At 36.0% G+C, this 12860-nt stretch overlaps 1 long non-coding RNA gene across 1 annotated transcript in view; it reads right to left on the bottom strand.

Moving 5' to 3' along the window:
* Positions 1-737: 737 nt before the first annotated feature.
* LOC105481146 (uncharacterized) overlaps positions 738-12860 on the bottom strand; it is a 29937-nt gene continuing 17814 nt past the window's right edge. The window contains exon 5 of the long non-coding RNA XR_011610009.1: positions 738-869. This is a non-coding gene — a long non-coding RNA (uncharacterized lncRNA). The remainder of the gene's footprint in view (positions 870-12860) is intronic.

The following is a 12860-nucleotide window of genomic DNA, read 5'->3' as shown; positions in this document are numbered from 1 at the left end:
TTTAAAACTTTGGAAATAGTAAGTAAATAACCAGTAAAGGAAGCTTTTTTTCCAAAAAACAATGTAAGTAGCAGTAATTATTAAAATTTCAAACAATGAATGGAAATTTTGAAACAGAAGTAACAAGCATTGCCAGTTGAAATTTTAGTCTCTCACTAGAAGAGCTTACATACCCATACCAAAAGTGTAATACATGTCTTAAAAATTGCTAAGATCCATCACTGCCTCATTTTAAATTTTAAAAATTTTAACATATAGGTCATTTCCTTCCTCCAGATAAATAAAAACAAAAATGGCCTTTAGCAAAAACTACTACAGCTATTTAACAATGCAGTATCTGTCCTATGTGGTATAAAGACCATAACATTTTAAGACAGGAATGTTCAAATTAACACTATACAGCACAGAGAAGTTATGTCATCTATGAACAATATTTCTAAAGTGGGCAGAGGAGATATTACAAATATGGTCATCTCATTTGTCAAATGTTACACTTCCAGATTGGAAGTGATAAAAATTGTGATTTTAGGGAAAGAATGAGGGTGGGGTCAGGAGGAATTTGTATCATCATCCATGGCAATTTAGATATTTTAAAGCTTCTTTTGGAGCTATGTGGTGTAGAATAATTTTGAAAGCAAGTAATGTATATAAAAAATACCATAAGATAAATGTTATTTTACCAAGGCATAAGCAAGGGGTGAGATGACAAATGTTGACCATACCAACTCCAAGGGATTATAATGCTGCATTATCTTCATCTGCCAAGCCATCTTTTAAAAAATTATTATTGTTCTTTCTTCTTTTCAGGGTTATTTCCAATTTTCGGTTGAAGTCCATCCTGCTTCTCCTTTTGACAGGCAACAAATTTTCTTGGAAAGAACATCAAGGTGATAGAATTTTAATCTGAATAGAAATTCCATATCTGCATTCCTTGGGCAGGTAACAAGCTCATTTCCTACAGTAAAATATGAGTAATTCTAAAGATCAAATTCACCTATATCATAAGAATGTTGTTAAAATAAAATAAGGGGTTAATGGGTTTGAAAGTACACAGAAGGAAAACATTTCATCCAAATGCCAAATGTTATTCTATTTTTTTGACCATTTGTAAACTTCTGCTTCTGTACATTTTCCAGTGGCAAATTGTATGCTTACATGTTGAATACTTATGCTTAATTAAATCTGAAGGGACCATAGGCAATATCATTAAAAAGGTAATGGGATATATTTTAGTGAAGAGAAATTTAAAGGACTTTTCATCCAACTGCCAAGTATCAATAATGCCCAATCAAACTTTTCTGGAGAAGTTTTCTCTAGTAACTCCTGTTTGGGATGCCATTTGTAGTTTGAGTATCTTGAGTTAAAGTTTTATTTTTGACTGAATGATGTTGGTTGTAAACATGCCTGTAAATTAGATAGATAGATAGATAGATAGATAGATATCGATTTTTTGTTTGTTTGTTTTTTGTGACAGAGTCTCGCTCTGTCACCCAGGCTGGAGTGCAGTTGTAAATATGCCTGTAAATTAGATAGACAGATAGATAGATAGATAGATAGACAGATAGATAGATAGATAGAGATTTTTTTTTTTTTTTTTTTTTTGAGACGGAGTCTCGCTCTGTCACCCAGGCTGGAGTGCAGTGTTGCCATCTCGGCTCACTGCAACCTCCGCCTCCTGGGTTCAAGTAATTCTCCTGCCTCCAGCCTCCCAAGTAGCTGGGATTACAGGTGCGCACCACCATGCTGGCTAATTTTTGTATATTTTCTAGAGACGGGGTTTTACCGTGTTGGCCAGGCTAGTTTTGAACTCCTGACCTCAAGTGATTCACCTGCCTCAGCCTCCCAAATTTCTAGGATTATAGGAGTGAGCCACCTTGCCCAGCTGATATATTGTTATAAATACACTCTGTCATACTCAAGGCAATGTATCATTTGATGTTACATGAAATAACTATACAATTTTCTTGTATTTTGTTTCCGTTGATTCTAATATATGAGGTAGAATACTTTGGTAAACACCTATGTCTCTGCAGCCTTCCCTTAGAGGAATTTCCTACTTATATACATATTATTACACCATTTACTTTGCTTTATAAAATGAGTAATGTATAAAAAATTACTGCTCTACAAATAGTAATACAATACCATATCAAATACCTATAGTTGATTTTTTATAATTATTCCTAATAATTTAGAAGTTTCAATTCATTTTGCCCTATTACTTAAGACAGAATATAGTATTATATTGGGCAGGCATTGAGATATTCTGTATTTTTCTCACCTGCAATACCTGACAATGTAGTTTTACTATTATTTAATTTGAAAGACAGCAAACATTTCATACTCACTTAGCCTGACTTGGAATATCTTATCTAATTCTATGGTACTACATGGAGAGACTCCACCAAAAGAGCTAATGAACATAGAGTAAGTTATACATATGGCATTTCTCTTCTGAAACAGTTATCTTTAAATTTAATATGAAACACCTTACAGAAACTGCATTTTCAGGGCTTTCAACTTTATGCTTTCTTGAGAACGTATTTAGAAACCTATTCACTATAAATACTGAATATTTGTGGAGTCAAAATAAAATGACTTTATAACCAGTAAATCTTCCAAAGGGGCTATCTTAAGATAAAGGCCTGGCTTTGCCAGTGTATTTCTGCCAGTACAGAAATATGAGCCTTGCCTAAGGTTATCTTGTACCTATGCTAATATTGCTCAAGATTCCTAATTGTCTGCAAAATTTGCTCATCATCCACATGGAAACAGAAGTAAATTAAAATCATTGCAATATTGCCTCAGAAATGCAACAAATGATTCAAAATATTAGCTTTTTTTTGTCTTAATATTTCCCCTGAAATTCAGCCATACGTACATGTCTACAGAACTTTCTGGTTTTAACAGTATAAGATTGTTTCTTTGCTGGATCTTTTTCTTTTTTAGTAACACCTTTATCTAGAGATCTATGTATATATCTTAATGTTAAACTTCTAAAAAAATCATAAAGTTCTTAATTTTTCTCAACACACCTATTCTCATATAACTGCCATTACACACTGTATTTTTGCCCTAATCATTTATTTCTTCAAACAATTAAGCTGATGAAAAATATTATGTACAATGTGAAGTAAGTTTATTATTTAAAACAGAGAGATTCCTTGCAATACCTGTAGAGAATACTATTTTAGTATGTAGGAAAACACATATAAAACCCTTAGCAGCACACCCAACGTAGAAGATCCCCAATAATTGTTAAATATTCATTCCTGCCAACATTTGTAATAATAACCTAAGACATTATAAGAAATCAAATTTCCTTTTGAGTCAGAAAAAAGATAGGATTATATTCCATAACATGTAATTTCATAGGTTACACTTTCCACATTTAAAAATCATTTAAAATTCATTTTCAATGGTGTAAATGAGAGGAGAAAAAAGGGGGAAGAACACACTACTCAGTGTCCTGAAGATAGAGCCTGCCTTTGACTTCCATAAAAGCAGTCTTTCCTGTTCCAAGAAAATTCAGTGTAGTCTGGCCCCAGCAAATTCCATTCCCCAATAATGCCAGCATTTACTGTAAGAATGACATTTTGTTACTTCATATTTTGAGTTACATTCTTCAAGTGAGTTCTGAGTATCTTTGGTCTTAGCTACTATTTCTTGGTTTACCATTTATATTTAAGATCCTCTTCTCCATTGGTAAGTTCACCTAAATACTGCTAACTAATTTTCATTGCTGGGATCACATAATTCTTTTCTGAAAATCCCTCAAGTGCCTAAATTGGGTTTAATCATCTATCAACATTCTCATGGTCATACAGAGCTCGATTTTTCCCTGTGTCTTCATGATTTACCCACAAACTCATCTGCATTCATTTCTAAAGTTTCTTCAATACTGAGCCCAAAATTCACACTATTCACAAAGCCTTTCCCATCCTAGTAAAGGCAAATGGAGTCCTTGGGCCATTTTTAGAGATATCATTGCATACTTGGTTTCAATTTGACCGATGTATTCTTTTCCCTATGATAGATCTTATATCCAAGCATAGGAATTTGATCACATGTATTTCATCTGGTTTTTGTCTTATCAGATTCTCTCAAATGTAAAGATTGCCCTGCATATTCCTGAAACTGCTCCCCACAGCTCAAATGCATGGATATAAGCAACATACACTTGATTCAACATATTTTTGGTGGTTCACAGTAAAACATATATTGATTTATGACGAGGTGCATACATCTGTAGTTGAGATAGCAAACATTTACCTCCTGTATGTCTATGGCTGTCTAATCACCACTACAAGTGGCAATAATTCTGTCACCTATCTTTCTAAAGGACTGGTAAGAAATACCAGATGAGTAGGAGTCTGTTATTTTTGCATTAACAAAGGAGGCAGTAAAATTACAGTCTTGGGGAAAACTATTTTTCTATGTTCTTTATCCTTTTAGTTGTTGTTTCTGTGCTAGGTGATGGTGTTATAGCTTGTAGTGTTTGGTTTACTTTTTCCATAGTCCTCCTAATCTTTGGTAACAAAGTCACATCTGCTTGATCAACAGTTTCTTAGTTTAGCCAAGGGCATCTTGACACCAGAGTCTAACTTGGAATAAAAGCACAAGTCTGAAGTCTTATTAGAAGACATCCCTTGATTCACAGAGAAGCATGCTAGAAATGACATTGTTGTTACCAGTTCGTCTTTGCACACGAGGAAGTCTCTATATCTATCCTTTGTATACTACAGGATGAGTCCTTTAAATCCCTGTTTAATTTTTCTAGGTAGGAAATAATTTCAAATAAAGTAACTTCGGGTGTTCAAATGAATAAACAACCAAGATAACTGTGGAATTGGGAAATAAGATGCCAAAGTGGAGTAATTTAAAATGGCATGAAATCGCTGGATAAGATCAAAGAGCGTTCCCTTTTCAGTTGACACCACTTCTGGGGTGGGAAATCCACCTTACTGTGGTCAGTAGTTACTGTCTGCAAAAGCCTGAGACAATTCTTATCTCTGGTACCACAGTGTGAAAGCCTTTGAAACAGACTTGGGTTACCCAAGAGAGCACTGGAACAGAGCAGATAGCAGAGGACAGTGGCAGGCATGCCAGTCAGTAGCTCTTTAGTTAGGTGTATTTCAGGATTATGTATAGATAGTATTCATCTGTAGTAGGAATGTTGGTTGTGGTTCATGCTTCTGAGTTGGAAAATGATTTCTCACGTATTTTTTTCTAATTCTATGTACAGGGAATGGTTTATTTCTTTAAAAATGGGGGTCTAATAGCTTAGCAGAAGTCAAAAGTCTCCTCATCAAATAAAATTCAGAACTTTGTATATATGGATTCTTTTTATTCTCTCATTCAGTCTGTTGCACTTCTGAAAAAGATAGTCCCATACTTTAGAGATTGCACGTGCAGTGTCCTAGTGGAAATAGCCTTCCTCCCTCTTCCTTGTCTCTACAGTAGGTCCGGGTTATGCTTTAAAACTTTCCGTATCATTTACTTCATAACTTCTTCCCTACTTTGGTGTCTTTGTTTCTTAATAGTAGACACTAAAAACATTGAAGAAAAGTAACTCTCCCCTGTAAAAATGAAAACTTGTAGGCAAGAAATTGGAGACATGGAACTTTAATATTTGTGGAAAGAAAAGGTAATATCCTTTTAATAAAAATATTCAGTGTGATATTTATTGAAAATTCACAGAACAACAACAACAAATATGGATGATATCTATATCATAGGTTTAGATTTTATGAAAAGCCAGTGTCTCTTAGACTTCAGAGCTGGAAGAGACCCTCATTATCAATGAAACCAATCTCTATTTTGTAAGTGAAAACACTGAGGATCAGAAATATCAAGGGCCTACCCCCAGGCCTCACAGCTAGTGAGATCTGCCTCCTCACACCATTCTTGGTTTAGTTCCATTTCTGTTCTAACACAATGTCTCCCGTAGAGTAGTGAAAGAATGAAAAGAAATTGCTGTGCGGCAAAGGTAAATATACATATAAACTAGTCATTTGGGAATAAAAAGGCAAAGGTAAACATAGTAAAAACAAAATGGAGAATGGCAATGTATTTAATAATAATCTTACCTAGATACCAGTTATCCTATAATGTGATTTTTAAGGAGCATTACAGAATGTTTTGAAATAAGTAAAAACAGATCTGTGGTTTTGATTCACTGCGATCCTATACAGTTAAAAACCTCTAAAAGACATGATATATTAGAATTGACTTAGCTAGTTTTTACAATATATTCTTTTTCTCATGTAAGATTGTCCCCAAATGATTATTTTTCAGTCCTTATAACCTACTTTAGACTGTTTGAAATGTAGGGCTTCCTTCCTTTCTTTGAAAAGATAATTCCAGTGTAATCTATCTTGGGAATCAAGATAGGATACTTGGGAAACTGTTGTGACCCACAGAAAACATTTTGCATGGCATCTGATAAGGAGGCCACAAATTACAGTCTTCAGATATGAAATCACCTGGGAATCTCCTAACATCATTTAACAAGTGACAAATAACCAGGGCAAGGAACACAATGGCATTCCTCATTAACCAATCAGGGCCATTTGGTAGCTGGGATATCATCTGGAAGGAACAGATATCCAAGATGCCTGAAATGTAAAGTGCATTCAGGCTTGCTTGCCTGGACAAAGCCCCAGTAGAAGAAAATGTATAGTACAGCTACTTGGATGCCATGTAAGGAGTTACTAGCCAGCTGGGCAGAGTGAGTGACATTTGGTTGAGTCAGGGTGTGGGCACAGTACTCCAGGCAATCTGGCTTTCATCTTCCCTCGTATTTATTTGGCAAACTCAGCCATCATTCCTCACTACTCCCCCTCATATCTGAAGCAGTCATCTTGGGGTGAGAGGATTTATTATAAATTTCACATAGTGTTACTTAAAGAGCTTTCCAAGGGAAACAGATCCTCCTGGAAAACATGCCCAGGTCAAAGAGGAATGTAGTATGGCAGCACCAACCCTAACCTGGCCTGATTGACCTCAACTATTTCTGGCTTCCTTGTGTCCCTGAGATCTTCCTTTGTTCTTCTAGATGAGCCCTAATCATGTTGCAGCCTCTTTAGGTGGAGAAGAGAGAACACACTCACTATGAGATAGAAGCTCCATTTTCCTCGGTAAGCTGAGGTGCTATGAAGGCTAGACAGAAGAAAAGCATTCAGTCATCTTCACTGTTTACTACCTTTATTTGGTGGAAGGTCATCATTTCCTCATTCTGACAAAGGGTAGTAAAGAGAACATCTATTCCCAGATGACTCTTTGGTTTTTAGCTGTCTTTGTCCCTCCCATGTCTGACCGGCTTTATTCAGGACAAAGTCGGGGAATCAGCTGTAAGGAATTGCTAGTGCAACTCAGTTCAAAGAAGGAAAGACGTGTGCTCACATACACACACACGAATAAGTGGGAGCTGCTTTGTTCCCCCAGAGTCCCAGTCAGTCTTATCATTTCCTTTGTGCTTTAATCAGGACCATAAGTAGGGCATGTGACTAGGAAAAGGAGGTTACCGTTTGAAGGTGGTAATGGAATAGGGTTACATTTGTTCCATTTCCTATGCTCTTTACATTCACGAGATCATTATCATGAAAACGGATTTGTGCTGTGCCATTTCCTGTTCTTGTTACAATCTTTATCATGACAAGAAGGTACTAGGTTTTAACGCCTGGTGTTACGTTAAACTGTTTTTAATAACTGGTATGTAGTATGACTTTTCTTCCCATATCGTGTTGTCTGCACAAAAAGTAAAGGTGATGCAGTCCAGGAATTTGAGTGTTGGTTTACTGAGTGTCTTGAGGCTCTGCAATATCAGGGTAGGGACACATCTTCTTTCTATATCCCAACCTAACCAACAGAACTTTCACAAGAGGCTCTGACTTGCTACTGCACCTTCCACGTAGATTTCAGATGCCCACTTTTCTTATCCCTGACTCTTTATAGCCCAAATGACACTCCTAGTGACAGTCAGATTGTATAACTTAAGGGGCAAGGCAGTACAGTTTCCAATTATCATCAAAGAATTTCCCCAGCATTACCATGCTGAGACTTCAGGCTGTTGATACGGATTAGATCAAAAATAGAACATGGTATAATAAGAACCTTTGCTTCCTGGCATGGACTAGAATCAGAATAGCTAATGGTACAACACTTTCAAGCTCTCCTTTCTTTAAAAGTAGGTTTAGTTCTTGTGAAAGCTGCTGAGTTGACAGCTCAGGATACTATGGATAGAAAAATGATAAGCTTTCCCTCACTGCTTTTCCCAATATACCTTCGGCCTGCCCTGGAGGGAATGTCTCAAGAAGAGAAAGGTTAGTTCTTTTTCCAGGTACTTTTAATCTTTGAATTTGGGAGTAGGAGGATTATCCAAGCTGATTATAAAGAATGTTTCAAGATGGGGCTATGTTTCCCCTAAGAACAAAGCTAAAATTGACAGATCATTTCATTCAGGCAACTGCAAAACCACCCAGCTAGAATCAGTTTTGAAATCATGTGTGTCTTCTCTTAAGTGACCTCCAGAGCTCTCCAAGTGAGTTTTGCAATGCCTTGTGTGTGGCTGAAGTTTTAAGAACTCAACCTTTTGAGGAAGATAGGGTAGAGCATTTGCTTCATAACTAGTGGTAATGAAGAACCAGTCATTGCTAATTGCACCTGCATTTCTAATAGCCACCAAGCTCAGAGCAACAGAGCTGACGAGGGGAAACTAAAGACTTCAGTGATAGGTTGGGGTTGGCTGGGTAGACAAAGTCTCCCAAAACTTGGTGAAATAGAGCTGAAAATTCCACCCCTTCCTTATACAAGACTTATTCATAAACTTTGGGGTGGGGATCCATTGATGCATTTCAGGGGAGTTATGAAATTCCTGAAATTCTATATAAATTTTGTTGTAAGCTAATGAACTATTTTTTTTTCTCTCCTGAGGGTGTGCCTTCCTAGCTTTTATCTAATTTTCAAGGAGATCTATGACATCCCACCTTTTAAGAGCCACTGCTTTAGATAGTCAAGTCTCTTTCCTCCTGGAAAGAATGGGTCTGTGACCAATTGTCACCAGACTCACTCAGAAGACACTTAGAGAAAACAAGGCGTTAGATTACTAATCACACTTAAGTTGATTTCTCATTTCCAAAAGCTTGACTCCTTCTCATTTGGGCTGTTTTCTTATTTGCTCAATGTATTTTTATCTTTGAGCTTTTTGAAATGACATGTGTATAATGTATTTAATGTCTAGAATAACATTTTATAAAGCAAACTCTTTGACTACATGCATAATCGTGGCTGGTTCATCTGCCAGCACCACCCACCGTAAGGAAAGGAAGGGTTCCCTTAATGAATACTACCTTTTTAAGAAAGTGAAACTAAGAAAAATATCACCCAACTTATAAAGGATAAAAATCCATTTTTAAATATAGCAATTCTCCTCTCAGAAATAATCTTGAGTGCCAATAAAAACATAACCACATTGCTTGCTCTTAATATTAAAAAAGAAAAATAGAAAAGAAGCTAAAGAGAACAGCTCCTCCTTTTCCACCGAATATTGTTCTGGGGAGTTCATAAGGTCAGGCACTTGACACTGGTTTCAGGTGGAAGCCAGTCAAGCAGGATTTCTTTGCCCTCTGGACAAATGGTTGGCCTACTTCAGGAATTTTGAGTAATTATTGCTGTTCTCTTCAGCCAGGAGAAATGTACTTTTCACAAAGAGAAGAGCTTGTGGTATTAACTTAATCCCACTGCCTGAGTGCACAAAATCAGTTTTGCTCTGCAGAATTATAGTTCCTAATTTATGAATATGAGAATTATTTCATCTCACCCCTTGGGTCTTTGTGAAAATGAAGCACTCATGGTGTCACCTAGAGCATGATGTGATGCCCAGCACCCATGTACTTCCTGGAGGGATATCACTTCATAAATGCAAGGTACTAAGAGGAGCAGATTGCTGTTCCCGGTATGTCCAATGCTGTTTTTCACTAAGAAGCGTGGAAGCAGCAGTTTTGTGCCTTCAACCATGACAGTCAAGAATTTTGAATTTTCACTCTTTCCCACTAGAATTACTCCTGATCATTCCCATAAAGACACATTTGTAGTAGCTGAACTCTGGAGCATCACAGTCAGACATTTGCAATGAGACTATTATGGTATTGTTTTGAAACAAGTAGTTGTATAAACTAAATGTTTCTACGATCAAGTTCTTGAACAAAATTAGCATCTTAATTAATTTGAAGAGGACACGGTTTTGGCAACCACTGGCCAAAATTGCCGGTAGCCCTGTTTTCATCAGAAAAGCAAAGTTCTCTTCATTTTTAACTCCCTCTTACTATGCCTTGGTGGTTTCTATTGTTTTGGAATCATTCCCTGCCATACATAACAAGTCCTATGAACCATATGGGATTACCTGTCCAAATTCCCAGGGAACAGGGTAGCTGTGAATATTTTTGTATGCTCCTATAGTATTGCCATAATACTACCTCAGATTACTAGAATAATTCTCACCAAAAACCCTCCAAGCAACTAACATGTCAGGAATTATTCTACTTCTAACAGGAGGCCCATTAACACTGAAAATTAATATATTATTTTTTCACATGCACACAAATATGTTGATTCAAATATGTGTACATTTTGACCTAATATTAACAATCTTGTCTTTTTTTGGTAATCTGAGAGTTTTTGTATTTTTTTTTCATTATACTTTAAGTTCTAGGGTACTTAGACCTGCATGTGCACAACATGCAGGTTTGTTACATATGTATACATGTGCCATGTTGGTGTGCTGCACCCATTAACTCGTCATTTACATTAGGTATATCTCCTAATGCTATCCCTCCCGCCACCACCGCTACAATAGGACCTGGCGTGTGATGTTCCCCTTCATGTGTCCAAGTGATCTCATTGTTCAATTCCCACCTGTGAGTAAGAACATGCGGTATTTGGTTTTCTGTTCTTGTGATAGTTTGCTGAGAATGATGGTTTCCAGCTGCGTCCATGTCCCTACAAAGGACACGAACTCATCCTTTTTTATGGCTGCATAGTATTCCATGTTGTATATGTGCCACATTTTCTTAATCTAGTCTGTCACTGAAGGACATTTGGTTGAGAGAGGGAGTGTTGTGTGTGTGTGTGTGTGTGTGTGTATATATATATATATATTTGAATAATAATCAATCATTAGCATTCAGTTGGTCTTTCAGCCCAAGTGAAACAAACACAACACCAATTCTTAACTTTTACACAGCCGATGCAATTGACCTTCTATCCAATTAAGCAGGCAACAAGCCTAGTGTTTTATGTAGAGGTCGTTTCTCAATACTTTTTGACCCATGTTTGTGGATTGCTTTAATGTCATTTCATTACTAAAAAAGGGTTTCTAGATTTAAAAAATAGTTTATAGTTTAATTCTGTGATATTACACAATTTGCCTTGGTGTCTGGTCATTCAAGCTTTTCACTTGTATTTTTAAATTACCATTTTAGGGTCACAGTAAGAAAAAACAGCTTTAATGGCATTTACTTATTTTGTGTTCATTAGATAAAATTAAATGTCTACAAGGAAGCTTTTCAAGTCCGTACCCGATTATGGAATTTAGCTAAACTTTTGAAATGTGACAGTTAAGTCTGTGGGCATGCTATACATCAGAATTTTGCTTCTTATCCCTATTTAGGCCACGTGAATTCAGACAGGTCCAAGCTGAGGAATCCCAATTTATGAACCTTCACTTTGTTTGCTCAAACTTGAGTGTCCAGATTTTTCAAACAGCTTATCATAGAAGAAGATTTAACAATGAGATCTGTTCTCTTAACAAATTTTAAAGTGTTCAATGCAGTATTGTTAACTACAGGCACAATGTTGTACAGCAGATCTCTAGTGCTTCCTCTTTCATAACAAACCGTATATCAACTAAACTTTCCATTTCTCCCTCTCCCCAGCCCCTGGCAGTCACCATTCTACTCTCTTCTTCGATGGTTTTGGCTATTTTCAACACGTCATATAAGAAGAATTATACAGTATTAGTTCTTCTGTGATTGGCTTATTTTACTTAGCATAATGTTCTCAGAGTTCATCCATGTCATGACATATGGCAAGATTTTCTTTTTTCAAGGCTGAGTAATATTCCATTGTCTGTATATACCACAATATCTTTATTCTTTCATCCTTTGATGGACATTAAGAGTTTTTCTGTATCTTGGTTATTGTGAATAATGCTGGAGTGAACATGAGAGTGTGAATATCTCTTTGAGATCTTGATTTTAATTCTTTTGGATAAATACCCAGAGTACGATTGCTGGATTATATGGTAGTTTTGTTTTTAATTTTTTCAGGAATCTCCATACTGTTTTCTATAGTGGCTGTACTATTTTACATTCCCACCAACAGTATAATAGAAAAGGGTTCCAATTTCTCCACATCTTTGTCAATATTTTTAAAAACTGCCACCCTAACAGGTATGAAGTGATATTTTTGTTTTGGTTTTGATTTGCATTTCTCTGACGATTAGCAATGTTGAGCACCTTTTCATATACCTGTTGGCCATTTGTATGTCTTCATAGAATTTATAGAATAGAAATTTAAAGAAATGTCTATTGAAGTCCTTTGCCCATTTTTAAAATCAGGTTATTTGGTTTTCTGTTTGTTTGGTTTTTGCTACTGAATTATGGAAGTTAAGTGTCTAGATTTGATAGTCAATGAGATATCTTCTAGGAAAATGATTTTTATATATTTAAAAATACTTTTGTTGGCACCATTTAAATGAATATTAGGAAATATTTTTCTTCTGTCAAGAAATGTTGGTATTAGAAGCATCAATAAAACAAAATTAAGTTATTTGCTGAATTTTGTAAATTAAGCGATGGTGT

The sequence above is a fragment of the Macaca nemestrina genome, chromosome 11 (assembly GCF_043159975.1).
Source record: "Macaca nemestrina isolate mMacNem1 chromosome 11, mMacNem.hap1, whole genome shotgun sequence".
Classification (NCBI taxonomy): Eukaryota; Metazoa; Chordata; class Mammalia; order Primates; family Cercopithecidae; genus Macaca; species Macaca nemestrina.
The sequence above is the reverse complement of the archived record's forward strand: the minus strand, read 5'-3'. Positions and strand labels throughout refer to the sequence as shown.